This window comes from Aegilops tauschii, chromosome 4 (genome assembly GCF_002575655.3).
Source record: "Aegilops tauschii subsp. strangulata cultivar AL8/78 chromosome 4, Aet v6.0, whole genome shotgun sequence".
NCBI lineage: Eukaryota > Viridiplantae > Streptophyta > Magnoliopsida > Poales > Poaceae > Aegilops > Aegilops tauschii.
Window position 1 is genome coordinate 505,500,655 of NC_053038.3, and position 17,520 is coordinate 505,518,174.

Here is a 17,520-nt window from a genome sequence, read left to right on the forward strand (position 1 = left end):
GCCTCTTCGGTACCGTGCATTGCCCTTTCTCACCTCAAGAGTTGGTGCAAACTTCGCCGGTGCATCCAAACCCCGTGATACGATACGCTCTATCACACATAAGCCTCCTTATATCTTCCTCAAAACAGCCACCATACCTACCTATCATGGCATTTCCATAGCCATTCCGAGATATATTGCCATGCAACTTTCATCATCATCATATACATGACTTGAGCATTCATTGTCATATTGCTTTGCATGATTGTAAGATAGCTAGCATGATGTTTTCATGGCTTGTCCGTTTTTTGATGTCATTGCTACGCTAGACCATTGCACATCCCGGTACACCGCCGGAGGCATTCATATAGAGTCATATCTTTGTTCTAGTATCGAGTTGTAATATTGAGTTGGAAGTAAATAGAAGTGTGATGATCATCATTAATAGAGCATTGTCCCAAAAAAAAGAGAGAGGCCAACGAAGCCTAAATAAAAAAAAGGGGGCCAAAGAAGCCCGCAAAAAAAAGAAATAAAAAGAAAAATAAAATAAAAAGGGGCAATGCTACTATCCTCTTTTTCCACACTTGTGCTTCAAAGTAGCACCATGTTCTTCATATAGAGAGTCTCTTATGTTGTCACTTTCATATACTAGTGGGAATTTTTCATTATAGAACTTGGCTTGTATATTCCAACGATGGGGTTCCTCAAAATGCCCCAGGTCTTCGTGAGCAAGCAAGTTGGATGCACACCCACTTAGTTTCTTTTGTTGAGCTTTCATACACTTATAGCTCTAGTGCATCCGTTGCATGGCAATCCCTACTCCTCACATTGACATCAATTGATGGGCATCTCCATAGCTCGTTGATTAGCCGCATCGATGTGAGACTTTCTCCTTTTTTTGTCTTCTCCACATAACCCCCATCATCATATTCAATTCCACCTATAGTGCTATGTCCATGGCTTGCGCTCATGTATTGCGTGAGGGTTGAAAAAGCTGAAGCGCGTTAAAAAGTATGAACCAATTGCTTGGCTTGTCATCGGGGTTGTGCATGATGTGAATATTTTGTGTGGTGAAGATGGAGCATAGCCAGACTATATGATTTTGTAGGGATAATTCTTTGGCCATGTTATTTTGAAAAGACATGATTGCTTTATTAGTAGGCTTGAAGTATTATTGTTTTTATGTCAAATGATAGACTATTGCCTTGAATCACTCGTGTCTTAATATTCATGCCATGATTAGATATATGATCAAGATTATGCTAGGTAGCATTCCACATCAAAAATTATTTTTTTATCATTTACCTACTCGAGGACGAGCAGGAATTAAGCTTGGGGATGCTGATACGTCTCCGTCGTATCTATACTTTTTGATTGTTCCATGCCAATATTATTCAACTTTCATATACTTTTGGCAACTTTTTATACTATTTTTTGGGACTAACATATTGATCCAGTGCCCAGTGCCAGTTCCTGTTTGTTGCATGTTTTATCGCAGAAACCCCATATCAAACGGAGTCCAAACGGGATAAAAACGGACGGAGAATTATTTTGGAATATTTGTGATTTTTGGGAAGTAAAATCAACGCGAGACGGTGCCCGAGGGGGCCACGAGGCAGGGGGCGCGCCCCAGGGAGGCAGGCGCGCCCTGGACCCTCGTGGGCACCCCGTAAGGCAGTTGATGCTCTTCCTTTGCCTCAAGAAAGCTAGTTTTATGAGAAAAATCTAGGCGAAAGATTCACCCCAATCGGACTTACGGATCTCTGGATATAAAAGAAATGGTGAAGGGGAAGAATCTGAGAGCGCAGAAACAGAGAGAGACAGAGAGACAGATCCAATCTCGGAGGGGCTCTCGCCCCGCATGCCATGGGAGCGAAGGACCAGAGGGGAAACCCTTCTCCCATCTAGGGAGGAGCTCAAGGAAGAAGAAGAAGAAGGGGGCTCTATCCCCCTTGCTTCCGGTGGCGCCGGAACGCCGCCGGGGGCCATCATCATCACCGTGATCTACACCAACACCTCTGCCATCTTCACCAACATCTCCATCACCTTCCCCCCTCTATCTACAGCGGTCCACTCTCCTGCAACCCGCTGTACCCTCTACTTGAACATGGTGCTTTATGCTTCATATTATTATCCAATGATGTTTTGCCATCCTATGATGTCTGAGTAGATTTTCGTTGTCCTATCGGTGATTGATGAATTGCTATGATTGATTTAATTTGCTTGTGGTTATGTTGCAGTCCTTTGGTGCCCATCATATGAGCGCGCGCGTGGATCATACCATAGGGTTAGTTGTATGTTGATAGGACTATGTATTGGAGGGTAAGAGTGATAGAAGCTTCAACCTAGCATAGAAATTGATGCATACGAGATTGAAGGGGGACCAATATATCTTAATGCTATGGTTGGGTTTTACCTTAATGAACGTTAGTAGTTGCGGATGCTTGCTAATAGTTCCAATCATAAGTGCATAGAATTCCAAGTCAGGGATGACATGCTAGCAGTGGCCTCTCCCACAAAAAACATGCTATCGGTCTAGTAAAGTAGTCAATTGCTTAGGGACAATTCCACAACTCCTACCACCACTTTTCCACACTCGCTATATTTACTTTATTGCTTATTTATCTAAAAAACCCCTTCTTTTTATTTACGCGTTCTTTATTATCTTGCAAAACTATCCAACAACACCTACAAAGTACTTCTAGTTTCATACTTGTTCTAGGTAAAGCGAACACTAAGCGTGCGTAGAGTCGTATCAGTGGTAGATAGGACTTGAGAGAATATTTGTTCTACCTTTAGCTCCTCGTTGGGTTCGACACTCTTATTTATCGAAAGAGGCTACAACTATCCCCTACACTTGTGGGTTATCACGTGGCGCCTTGAGGATGGATCCCCAATTGCCTGCCGGGTGTGCTTGCTGCCAGGCGAACCCCCTTACCGCTCTCAACGCAGCCGCTCGAACTGTCGAGCTTGACTCGAGCCAGAATCGAGAGCGTTGCCAATTACGGAAGGCTACCCTGCCGTTCTCGACGCGGGCGCTTGAGCTGTTGAGCGGACTCGAAACAGAGCAAGGGCGTTGCCAATAGCGGAAGGGCCCATTTGCGTGCAGGTTTTCCATACATAGGGCAGGACCTTCGAGGTCAATAACCTTATATATAAAAAGAAATTGCTTAAAGTTTCTCACAACTTAGCTTTTCTGTCGTTGTACGGGCGTCCACCGCATCTGCAGATGGTGCCGTCAAGCTTGGTCGTCCTCTTGCTTGGAACGACGACCACGATGAAGCCGCTGCTCAAATCAGATCAGATTTCCACAGTTGCGCCCCTACCTGGCGCACCAAGGATGGAGGGGGAAATCGACACCTGTGGAATCACTGGGATCCCTTCTACGGTTGGCGGGCGCGAGGTTGTGCAAAGAGCGGGCCTGACAGGAAGCACACGGATCGTTTACCCAGGTTCGGGCTGCAGAGATGCGTAATACCCTAGTCCTGCTTTGGTGGATGTATTTGAGTGTTCTTGTGTTCTTGAGCTAGCTACGGGGTGTCACTTGCCCAAAGGATCCGAATCCTCCTCCTGGACGCCTCGGGCCTCCTTTTATAGACAAAAGGGGTTGCCACAATGGCACACAGGAGGTGGAAAGGTGTACAGTGCATGAGTCTATCCTCTGGGATCGTCAGGCAAACACATTTAATGTGCTGCCGACGTGCCCCTCTCGCTTTATCGGGGACGGCAAGGAAGCACGTCCCAGCTATCGCCGCCTCGCCTGGCTTCGACACACGTCTGAGCTGACGAGGCGTCGTGGCGCCACGTTGGTTGGCTGCTGGGCTGGCGCGGTGGTGGAGCCTTCATGAAGATCTGCATGCCACCACGCAGGTGCTTGCTGGGTCGGCGTAGATGCCGCACGTCGCCACGCAGGCGCCTGCCCAGCTGGTTGAGCTAGCAGCTGCATGGGGATGGTGGCGGAGTCTTGGCAGACGTGGGCCCGGCTGCGGCCTTGTTGATGTCCTTGGCAAGGATCTTGCCGGGGCCCCGGCAAGGGTCTTGTCGTGGCGTCGTGGTCGTCCCCGGCAAGGATCTTGCCGGGGGTCTTGTGGATTCCCTCGGCTAGGATCCCGCCGAGGGTCGTCGTCTTCTGGTCCTCATCTGATCTTGTGTGTTAATGATCTTGACAAAGATCTGCATGCCACCACGGAGGTGCCTCCCGAGCCTTGGTTCCAATGTATTTGTTGGTGTTGGAACCCTTGGGCTCAAGGGTGGTGCACTCTGCTGATGTTGGGCAAGCTGCCCCGGCAAGGCTCTTGCCGGGGCCGCGGAGGTCGCCCCGGCAAGGGTCTTGCCGGGGGAGTCCACCTCGCCCTTTGCTTTTGTGTTTCTGGTCTTGGCGTTGCCTTGGTTGTCTTGTGCTCCGGCTTCCCCGGCTTCCCTCCTCTGTCGTGCTAAGTGTGGTTGTGGGCGCGGCTCTGACTTCCCGTGCACAAGTAAGGGGTCCAAAGGAAAGCCCCTACTTTTGTACACCGACCCCCCCCTCCCGGGGTGCATTTACATTGGAGCAACTTTAATTTTATTTATTTTCATGTAAGCAACTATTTAAAATGTGATCTTTTGTGTGTGCATTCAGTCAATTTTCATCAGATAGAGAATTTTGCTGGTTAAGAGTATCGACCTAGAATTAGGAATTTCCTGGTTGACTTAGAAGTCACTCTATGCAATTAGTCTATTTGATAAAGTAACCAAATAACTCAGACATTTTTCCTTAATATTTTGTACTATGTACTTTAGATAATATCAAATTTTATCTTTTGTATCTGGCATTACAGTGCTACCCCGTTTCATAAATAAGTGAATTCCTGTAAACATGTCGACAAACTTTTTCAACTAAAAACTGTTTATATTTAGTAACAGAAAAATGATATCTACAGATTTGTCATAAAAAATATCAGTTGACGCAGTGGCCAGGATACGCCCCCTTTTCAAAAAGTATACAAACTTTTTTCTTTGCCGGGAGATTTCATAAAATGCCCTTCAGGCTACCCCTAGGGAAACTCTGGGTTATTAAGGGGCATATATCTTCATGTACACGAGTAAACAAAACTCTGTTCCCTTCTTGATTCATGGATGACGCAAATCTTATGGCTTCGTTTTGAAAAAAATTCAAGCTGCTACCGCTTCTACTATATCAAGTTTTAGGGGAGCAAAATGAGTGCCTCTTCCTTAATCTAAGCCCGTAATTTTGTCGACACATACCTCCGGCTACTGATCCCGCCGCATGTCTGATCGAAACTTCTCCATCTAATTCCAAGTATCTTTGTTTTTCTTTTTCTTTTCGTAGATAAGAACTTATAAGCATTGAATAATTGCAACCCATGATATGAATCAACCTAATTGCAATCTATGAGAGGACCTTCGACGGTTATTGACAATATTTACATACAAAAACATATAGATACTACTTCATCCCGTTGGACAAGCATTTGCAAATCCGAGTTCGTATAAAAAACTTTTTAATCCGAGTTCGTATGCAAAAGTTATGCCCATTTTACAAATTTCAGAGAGATTTTGCAAATAAAGCCGAAATTCATATTTCTAAATTTTCCCAACAACTAGACCACATATCACATGGGAAACTTATTTTATTTTATTTTTTTGACATTTCCATCATTTTCTTTTGTTTTTTCTAAAACTGAAAAGGCGGTCGGGGGGAGGGGGTAGAGTTTGAAAATGGGACCTTTAGTACCGGTTCGTGCCATGAACCGGTACTAATGCCTCAAAGCCCATTAGTACCGGTTGGTGGCACCAACCGGGACTAAAGGTAACCTTTAGTCCCGGTTGGTGCCACCAACCGGTACTAATGGGCATCGCACCCTTTAGTCCCGGTTCGTGCCACCAACCGGGACTAAAGGGCCCAGGTGAACCGGGACTAATGCCTCAGCCGCACGAATCGGGACCAATGCTCAAATTAGTCCTGGTTCGTGACTGAACCGGGACTAATGTGAATCTTGCCCTGTGACCAAAGCCCTGTTTTCTACTAGTGTAAACGGCCTCATTTCTAAGGAAGGTTTTTTTCGACCTTTGCTAAATCAGCCAAATAACTTTCCTAGACATATATTCTATATATACAGACTATGTGCGCTGGTTTTTCCATTTTTTGATTTTTTAATTTTTTTTGCTCATTTGAATTCTGGTCAAACTTAACTTTGACCAAGATTTAAACAAGTGTAAAACATCAAAATGAAAAACTAAGCCTGGATCCTTCTTAGTCACTCCAAAATGAAGCTGTGGTGAGTTTTTTGAAATTTTCATGTTCATTTCCCCAAAGCACTTCTCTTCACTTCATACAAGAGAGTTTGAGATACTCGAGATATCGCACAATACACATGAACTTATCGTTTAAATGTATGTAAACCTTGTTTATCAACTTAAATCGTTAGTATATGACATAAGAAGACTATGTGCGCAGGTTTTTTATTTTTCTGATTTTTATTTAATTTATTATGCTCATTTGAAATCTGGTCAAACATAGCTTTGACTGCTCCAAACCCGTCCCAAACACCGCTAACCCTAGCGCTGAACAAGGACCATTCATCTAACCCTAGCGGCGATCAAGGACCGTTCATCTAACCCTAGAGGCGATCAAGGGCCGTCGATCTAACCCTTCTAGAAGGAATCTGCGGGGAGGAGGGGGGCGATCCGCGAGATGCAATCTGATTGGCTGGGAGATTGTTTTTTTAAACAAATACCGGGCGCGCTGGATGGACCGTTGGGCCGTCTCGTTGTCTAGGCATGAGACCGCAGTAAATAGGCCATCTCAGCCTTTCCAGGCCTTGCATGCATGGGAGGCGGCGACATGGGTTTGCATGCGTGGGAGGCGGACGTGGATGCATGCGAGCGAGGCGAGCGAGGCACGCTAGGCAAGCTAGGCTAGCGATGCGAGCTAGGTGGTTCAGGGCAATGGTTCAGGGCAGCGAGTCAGATGCACCGCCCGGTCAAAGAGATATGCAGTGATTCAGATGCACGCACGCACCCCATGCACCGTTTTCGTGCAAAAATTAAACAGTGCAAAACGTAACGGATACACACACGCATCTGGATTCACACACGCACCGTTCTCATCCTTTCTCTCTTCCTCTCCCACCCACAGGCCAATAAATGGGGTGCCTCTCTTTCTCTCCCACCCACAAGCCAGATCCGATCCATTCTCTCCAACTTCAAACACCCAAGCGACCGAGCCCGCCCCACGCGAGACCAAGTGAAGATGCAGTTGAACGGGCCGACCTTCAACCGTCCGCCTGTCATGCCGGAGCTGCGCTACCCACCGGGCGTGTTCGTGGAGAGGGAGCTCCGTGTGTGGGCTATTTCAAGGTGGAGGGGTTCCGTCGAACTCACGCGCGCCTTCCTGAGAGCCAGCTATGCCCACCTCCCACGGGGCTCGCCGAGGATGTTCACCCTCAACGAGGTTCGTGACCGCGGCGGCATCCTCCAACTGCTCACGGTCACCTTCACGAACCCGTTTGACGCGCGCGAGCTCCTCGGCCAAGTCTTTTGGTGCGGCTGCGAGGCCATCTTCTTCACCGTCTACAACATCTACAACAACTATGAGAGCATCTTCCCCACTCCAGGCCAGATGCACTCCCTTCATTATGACGAGGAGGAGGTGTGAAGATGAAGACAGTGTTGAAGGGGCACGCACGTCCAAGGTGGAAGAAGGAGGTCAAGATGAAGTTGTTCAAGCCCGGAGTCAAGCTCGTCATGTTTCGTTTTTATTTTGTTGCTTTTCTATGTCGTGTCGTGTCGTGTCATGTTTCGTGATGTGTCCGTGAACTTATTATTGTAATGGTACGGTGTGTTGCATCTTATCTAAGTTATTAGGGTTAATTATGTGTGTTAAAAATGTCCGTGCCCAAACATGTCATTTCTTCCCTAAACCAAGTCATGAAGTTTGAGAACTTGTGGTTTTCATTAATGAAAATCGGAGGGGGTGAGAAGCCCTCTGTTTCATTCAAAAAAAATAAGTCATGAACTAACATGCAAATTTATTCCCTTTAAATCCTAAACCAAGTGCCACTCTAACCCTAACCAAGTGCCACTCTAACCAAAATCATGTGGCAGTGCAAACATATGTTTTCAACCTTCGAACCCTCCAAAATTTCAGTGCAAAACAAAGGAAAACCACTCTCACGCGTGTGCAAACATTCACGGTCTCACTATTTTTTGTTTGACAAATTTCACAGTCTCACTATTTATACCTTCCTTCCCTACCCATGTCAAAGTCTTGCCATCTGCCCTAGCGGTTACCAGCGCAGCCCTAAACACCACAAACCCACGCAGTCCTAGGTTCGAGTCCCCAGCCGCACCAATTTTTTGTGCATTTTCCACCCTTCATTTCTTTAGACAAATTATTTTTTTTCAATGTAATGCCCTTAATAAATGTTCATTTATTTTGGCTCCAGGTGTAAATCTCTACCAGAGCTGAGGCACATTTTCCATGACATTTTGGTCTTTGATTTAAATCACGGTGTATTTGAATTGGATTAATTAAATTGCTATTAAATATTTAACATCTTCAAAAAATTTCTAACCTTAATTGTTTGGCTCTGGAATAATTCAATTAGCTTCCACAAAAAGTTTCAGCATTATGATTTACTGCCTAAATTAAATCAGAACAGAAACAGTAAACCACGCAAGAGAACCCCCAAACGGGACTAATTGGATGCAGTTGGCCCATTAGTCTAGCCTGCACTTGGCTCTACGCTCTGAATTTGGCCCAAGAGCAACCTTTTTTTTAACACAAAGGCAGAGCAGAGAGCTGCATTTCATTGATCAAAAGTTTCTGAATTCCTCATTTCTTCTCCTTTTTTCAACATATTTAAATGTTGGTCACTTCTTCTCTTTTTTTTCAACATTTAAGCAACTTTGACCAACATTTCAACTAGGTGAATTTCTCATACAGTTTCAAGATTACAAATTCCTCCATAATTCATGCCTTTCCATACATTTTCAACATTACAACCAGTGCGATTACCATACCTTCAAATGCCCGAAAGTATTTGCAAACGGGTATTGGTAGTGCTTGATCTTCAAGCTTGCTAACCTTCTTCTTCAACATCCTAAGCTCAACAGCTAGCTCTCTGTCAGTGCGTGCTTCGCCCTCCATCTCTTCTTCCGGAGCTCGTGCTGCGGCCACTTCCGTTCGTGGCAGCATGCGCAACCATTCTTCATGCTCTTCTTGCAGTTCATTCATTAGAGTCTTGGCTAGAGCATCGATCCAAAGAAAGAATCATGTCACCTGCATGAACACCAAACAGATCAACCCATTGCTCAAAGATCCCGACCACGAAAATGGTGCAATTGCCCCGATTCTTACCCCATTCTCGCCGCACACGTAGAACAGACGATTCTGTTTCCTCGGTGTGTGAGAAACCCTCCGATCAATGCCCGCCCAGCACCGCGGACAGACGAAGACAGGCATGTCCACACGCGCCCGGCTCTGCATCCGCGAGGTGGCGCGGGAGCTTGAGCAAGACATGGAGCTCGGAGCCGAACGGGATCTCAACGCCGCCGCGCCCTCCACAGCTAGCTTTCCACCGCCGCGCCCTCCACAGCTAGCTTCCCACCGCCGTTCTCGCTCTCTCTCGCCGTGGTCACCACCGTGCTCTCTGTCGCCGTGGTCACCGCCGCTGTCGCCCGTTATATAGCACACCCGCAACGACTCTCTGCTCAACGGCTCTCTGCTGGGTCCCACAAGCCACGCGTGCAACGGTCTGAATAAAATTGGCCGTCTCTGCCGCCTGGTCCCACCTGTAAGGGCCGAGTCAAAAGGTTGACCTGACAGAGACGGCAGAGTTCACGGAACGAGTCGGTGCGCACGGACTAGGGGCAAAACTGAGCACAATTCGCATCTGAGGGAAAAACTGAGTACATGGACACCAAAGGGCAAAAGGATAATTAACCCAAAATTGTGAGGTTTCGAAATGAGACTTAGAAGTGGTAATATTAGTTTGAACCTCTCTAATATCCATGTTCAGTGGATCAGCGCGAGCATCTGCAACTGATGAGCTGAATTTCATTTCTAATATCAGTTTGAACCTTGTAATCTTTGAATTTGAGCCATATAACTCTGGAATTTGAACCTTGTAATATTTCGAGCTTTTGTGGTACAATCGTTGAAATGGCATCGTATGAGACTCGTATATTGGTAGCACTATTTTGTCCTTAATATGCAATGGTCTTAGATTTTATTAACCATTCTCGAATCTGTTTACCTTGTCGATCTCACAGCACACGATCTGTATACCTAACTCGACTGCGATATTCGACATTATTGCACACAGTTGGTTTCTTCCACCGTGTGCCCTGTAGAGCGCAGAATTAGTTATCGCACTCGAGTGTCCATCATCACCCTTCTGTGTAACTTTGACCTCATCACCCACGGGTAAACTTATGACCGAAGTCATTCCACAGACTTCGTTTTTACAAAGCTTTTTGCCAAGAAACGCCCACGATTTGTCCCTCTTCTAGCCGACGTGTGGCCAAACTAGCTAGCAGGGCAGGAAGCTTGCGTGTAAACTGCACGGTAGGACGGGAACAGGCTCACCGACGATACATTTGTCAAGTGTGCACTGGAATCCTCCTCTATGAACGCTATGACAAGACATGACGATTACAGGCCGGTCGCCACCCATTCATTACGGCGGCCAACCTTTCGATCGTGCCCCACCATTGCAAGAAGCACACCCACCATGAGAAATTCTTAGAGGGTATCCTGCGCGGCTCCAATGGTGCTCCGAGCGGCTGCCAACGACGAGCAGCAGTTCACCATGCGTGCCGTGGTGGACACCCATAGATGGTTCATGGACCTCTCGGTGGTGTACACCAACAATCCGGTCTAGGTGGAGCACTCCATCCAGATCATGGAGCTGTTGCATGCCGAGGAGAAGTACAAGGTGGTCGGGTTCGACCTCAAGTACAACCGCGCTCGTACCAGGTCTCGTCCCAAGGTCGCCGTCGGCCAGATGTGCGTGCGCCACCACATCCTCATCTACCACTACTGCCTGGACACAAGGCCTAGCGAGCATTTCGCTAGGTTTGTCAATAGCCCCCACTACATGTTCGCTACGGTGGACATCACCAACGATGTAAAGGCGCTCAAGAATTCGGGCATCGCCTGCCAGAATCTTGTCGACATCCAGGAGCATGAGAAGGACTCACTGGTTCACTTGGCCGAGGCCATCATCGACCACTACTACAGAGACATGAAGGATTCTGCAACAATGACAAGCGTGCCTGGCACTCGGCCTGGATGGAGAAACCCGACACAACTCACATCGTGTACGCGGCCAAGGAGGCGTACACGAGCTACGACATGTAGAGGCGGATCGTTGACATGAGGAAGTGCCTCCTTCCCCAAAACGGCCAGGGATCTAGCCGGAAGCAGAGCAATGGCAAGCGTCATCGCAACAATAAGTAGATGATTAGATCCTCGTTTCGCCTACTTTAGTATGCATGTAATTGCTTACTTTGGTGTGTGGAAATGTTATGTGTGTAGTCACTTGTGTAATTGTATGCTTAATTTGGTTATGCAATGCTGTCTTTTTAAGTATATATGTTGATGCTCTGTAGACAGAGCGTAGATGTTGTGCGGACAAAGAAAATCACATCGCACACGGACTAAACAATGGAACCCGTCGGTGATGTTTTCATCAATCACTCACAATTGTATACCAGCAATCGTTTGCTCACAACACACACGGCTTGTTAGCAATAATCATCTGTGTTGTTATCGGTCTTTGCACACGTTACCGATTACAAACCTGTTTGCCGCGTATCGCACACATCTTGTTAAGTTGAACCGCTTCTGTTCTCTTGTCTCAACGCAAACAGGTCATCCGACTGAGCCGCATGTCATATATCGCACACACCTTGATCTGGCTGACCGTTTCTTTTGTGTTGCCTAATCACAAACAGTTCATCCAAGTGAACCGTATGATGTATATCGCACACACCTTCATCTGGCTGCCCGTTTCTTTTGTTCCTCCTCATCGCAAACAATTAATTGAACTGAACCGTACGCCCTAGATCGCAAACGCAACTAAAATCTGAACCGTTTTTGATGCATCCTCCATCACAAACGTTTTGCACCTTTTTTGACGTTTTTTTACACCACCGTTTGCGATTATTGCATCGCACACAGTTTCGTCGAAGGGTCTCTGATCGTAGGGTCGCGTTAGCAGCATCCTACAGTAGTCAGCACACAACACTTAACAGAAACTTTAAGTACTGTTATAAACTCATTCTTAGTTTATTATTGCATAATACCTACTATATTTTCTATTCTCCATGACTTATACCCCCGATATAAAACGTAGCATCAATAAGACAAGCAAACTATGCAACAAAAACAGAATCTGTCTAAAGCAGAACAGTCTGTAATGATCTGAATAAAAGTCATACTTCTGTAACTCTGACAATTCCGAAAAATTAGGACAATGTGGGAACTTTGTATATCAATCATGTGTATAAAAATCAGATCAAAAGCACGTTCCATTGAATTTTAGGAATTCCTGGACTGAGAGTAAAGTTTCTATATTTTCATAGAATCAAGTCAACTATCATCCAAATCATCCCAAAGGCTTTACTTGCCAAAAACACTAATTAAGACACAAAAAACACAGTCATTAAAGTATCAATAATTGTGTGAACACACAAAACATAAAGTAAAAGCAATAAGTTAAGATAACTATTGGGTTATCTCCCAACAAGCTCTTCCTTTATAGCCATTAAGATAGGCTTGGAGATTTCAATGATGCTCACATGAAAGAGAAGAATTGAAGCACAAAGAGAGCATCATGAGACATGTGACGACACATTTAAGTCTAACATACTTCTTGTGCATAGACATTTTATAAGCAAACAAATTATGAAGACAAGAAGTATCTAGCATATGCAAGGAAGAAGAACAGAACATTAACAATTTGAACTTCAAGAGAGGCAATTGAACATGAAAATTCCTATAACTATATTTGCCTCTCTCATAATAGTTACATGTAGGATCATAACAAAAATCAACAATATAGCTATCATATAAAATATTCTCTTTATGATCCACATGCATGCAAATCTTATAATCCTCCAAGATAGTGGGATTAGCATAACCTAAAGTCATGACCTCTCCAAACCCACTTTTATCAAAACATTCACGAGATTAATAATTCTCCAAAGTAGTGGGATCATTATTACCTAAAGTTGACACTCTTCCAAAACCATTTTCAATATTATTGTAAACACTATTATCAATGTCATATTCATCATGTGGCTTAAATAAAATTTCAAGATCATAAGAAGCATCACCCCATGATCATTACAATAAGTAGTGGACATAACAAAATCATCATCCCCATACTCTCCTAGGTTGTGAAACCAAGGCTATGATCACCAAAAGCTATGGAAATCAAGGCAAATGGAGACCAAAGCTCTGATACCACTTGTAGGATCGAAAGTATGTCTAAAGGGGGGTGATTAGTCTACTTGACAAAATAAAAATCTAGCCATTTCCCAAATTTACGTCTTGGCAGATTTTTACAACTTAGCACAAGTCAAGTAATCAACCTACACATGCAATTCTAAGAGTATAGCAGCGGAATGTAAACAATTGCATATGAAGGTAAAGGGAGGAGTTTGAGGGAGCAAACGCAATGTAGACACATAGATTTTTGGCGTGGTTTCGATAGGTGGTGCTATCGTACATCCACGTTGATGGAGACTTCAACCCAGGAAGGGTAATGGTTGCGCGAGTCCACGAAGGGTCCACGAAGAAGCAACCTTGTCTATCCCACCATGGCCATCACCCACGAAGGACTTGCCTCACTAGGGTAGATCTTCACGAAGTAGGCGATCTCCTTGCCCGTACAAACTCCTTGGTTCATCTCCACAATCTTGACGGAGGCTCCCAAGTGACACCTAACCAATCTAGGAGACACCACTCTCCAAAAGGTAATAGACGGTGTGTTGATGACGAACTCCTTGCTCTTGTGCATCAAATGATAGTCTCCCCAACACTCAACTCTCTCTCATAGGATTGGATTTGGTTGAAAGATGATTTGAGTGGAAAGCAACTTGGGGAATGCTAGAGATCAAGATATATGTGGTTGGAATGGAATATCTTGACCTCAACACAAGTGTAGGTGGTTCTCTCTCAGAAATTGTATGATGGAAGTGTAGGCATGTTCTGATGGCTCTCTCCACGAATGAAGAGTGGGTGGAGGGGTATATATAGCCTCCCCACAAAATCTAACCATTACACACAATTTACCAAACTCGGTGGGACCGAATCAGAAAACTCCATCAGACCGATTCAGTTCAAAATGTGAACGTTTGGATTTTCGGTGGGACCGACATGTCAACTCGGTGGGACCGATTTCATTAGGGTTAGGGCATAACCTAATCTCGGTGAGACCGATTACACAAACTCGGTGGGACCGATTTTGGTAATAAGCAAACAGAGAGTTGGTCAGGCAAACTCGGTGGGACCGATTCGCTCATTTCGGTTGGACCGAAACGTTATGAAGGGGAAACAGAGAGTTTGCATTGCGAACTCGATGGGACCGATCGCTCATCTCGGTTAGACCGAAATGTTACGGAGGGAAATAGAGAGTTTGCAATCCCATCTCGGTGAGACCGAGATCCCTATCGGTGAGACCGAAGTGACTATTGTTTGTGGCAATGGCTATGTCAATAGAACTCGGTGGCGCCGGATAGAAAGTTTTGGTAGGGCCGATTTTGACTTTTGGTTTTGGACATATGTGGATGTGAGAAAGTGGTTGAGGCTTTTGGAGCATATCACTAAGCACTTTGAGCAAGCAAGCCATTAAGCAACACCTCATCCCCTTTTAATAGTATTGGCTTTCCTATGGACTCAATGTGATCTTAGATCACTAAAATAGAAAATTTAGAGTCTTGAGCTTGAGCCAACATGTGTCCTTAGCATTTTGAGGGGTCCACATTCCTAATCCATGCCATGCCAATCATTGAGCTTTCCTGAAATATGTATCTTGAGATAGCATTAGCTCAATGAGCTATATGTTGTTAGTAATTACCAAAACCACCCAGGGATAGTTGCACTTTCAATCTCCCCCTTTTTGGTAATTGATGACAACATATAGATCAAAGCTTCGACAGATGATAATAAGATTGAAATACATCGTCGCTTTGAGAAGTATGTGATAAGCAAGAGCTCCCCCTAAATTTTTGCATTATTTAAAATTGCTTTCGAATGCAAATGCACAATCGATTAGGATCATGGGTCACTCTTCCATGTCACATACATCTTGGTGGAGCGCTCAAAATAATAACCATTAAAAAACATGCACTCATCACCAAATAAAGTGAATGATCATATAGAGATATAAAAGATAGTATCATCCAAGCAAGCATTAAAGTAGCATATGATCAATCACATGATCATACAAGTATCTCACGCAAGAACATAAAGTATCTCACACAGGCACACAATAAAAAGTTCAACAAAAGGCAAAGAAGCAAAACACTCTCTTGAAGCCTATGATCTATACATATTTCTCCCCCTTTGGCAACAAGTTACCAAAAAGTTCAAATATGCATAGTGCTATGCGTCTCTCAGGCTTGCTCTTCGGGAGATGGTGTAGAGAGAACTCCAAGGACGAAGGCATCAGTTGATGTAGTTGGAGCTTGTGGAGTGGCTGCTGAAGGTGGCACTGGAGCTGTGGCTGCTGGTGCTAATGCTGTTGCTCTTGTATCAAGTACATGCACTGCAGCAGACCTCTGTCCTCTAGGCACTCTCTCAAATGCATCAGTAGTTGCCTTTCCTCTCTTCTCTTCTGCTTCCTCCTGAAGCTGCTCAACTGCTATTTGAATCTCAGTTACCTTCAGATCAAGATCATAAAATTTGGTCTCTATGATCCTCTCCAAGCTCTCCTGGTTTTGAGTCAGGGTGGCCAAGCCCTTCTCAATCCTCAGTGTAGACTGGATCAGATATGCAACATGATCTTGCTTGCTCTTCAGGAAAACTTGAGATGCCTCTTCAACACTTGGCATCTTGGCAGCTTTCTCAGCCTTTGCTTTGGCTCTCTTCTCCTGTGCTTGAGCTGATGATGGTTCTTCCTCATTCATCACTACAGTGTTGTCTTCAAAATCAGGATACAAGGGTAGATGCTCCTTATCCAACAAATATGTTCCTGTGCCCATCTTGCAGTTGATGAGCTCCTGAATGTGTGGAGCATACCCATAGCTTCTCTTCTGGTCAGCAGCAGTCCTCTTGATTGTCTCTACAATTAGACTCATGACCTTGAACTTCTGAGGGACATCAAAAAGCTGTAGCAGGTTGATAGAATTCCCTCTGATCATCTTGTGATCTCCTGACTTGGGTAGCAGAGTGTGCCTAAGGATTGTGTTGATGGTAGGCAGACCAGACAACAAGTAATGTACCGATCCAAGCTTGTGAGTCTCCAAAGCTTTATTTGGGATCTCCTTGTACATGTTTGCCATAGTGTTGTGGTCCTTCTTCTTCTTGGCATACACATCCAAGTCATCTTCATGTTCTTCCAGGGCATTGATCTGCTTGGCCCATTCTTCAACAGTGGACTAGTACCTAGTACCTTCTGACATCCAAACTATCCTCCCATCTGGATAGAAGTGAGCAGTGGAGTAAAACTGCATGATTAGCTCATCATTCCATTTTGTGAGCTTTTCCCAACAAATTTGGCAACTCCACATGCTTTGAAGCTTTCATAAACTCCTGGAAAGTGATCTTCTTCCTCCTTGGTGTATTCCCAATCAACCCATCTAATGTCACATACAATTGGCTTCTTGTCAAGCAAAATTGTTTCATAGAAGTCTTGTTGTTCCTTTGTATGAAACCTGTAGTCAACTGCAGTCCTCCTCCTCACAGCATAAGGATCAAACTATCTCCACAATCTCAGTCCAGCAGCCCTTCTGATATGCATGTCTTCAGCCACTGGATGAGCATCATTGTGGTTCTGAATTAGGAGGTTTCTGAGCTTCAGGCACTGGGGCCTCTTCCTCAAAACAAGAGATTTATCATCTTCTTCTTCAGCTTCAGGCACTGGGGCCTTGTTCTTCTCTTCTGCAGGAATACTTCTGGTGTTTCTCTTGGGATTAGGAGGTTTCTGAGCTTGAGCTTTGGGAGCAGACTTGGGCTTTGATGGAGCAGCCCCTGCCTTTATAGCATCTCCCATAAGCTTCTGAGCTTTGGGTGCTAGTGTAGCATCCTCTTCTTCTTCATCATCTTCAGAGGGATCTCTCATCATGGAGGGCTTCCCAATGACTCTGGCAATGGTCTTCTTGACCCTCTCCTTCCTCTTCTTGCCTTCTCCACCTTCTTTGGTATCAAGAGTGAACTCCCTTGTCTCTTGAGTAGAGGCTCTGGCCTTAGACATAGGAATTCTCTTTGCTGGTGCCTTCTTATGCATCCCTGGCTTAACTGCAGCAGCTGTGCCATACTCCTTCTTTAGCACTTTCTTCTTGGAGCTTACTTCCTCCTCAGTAGCCACATAG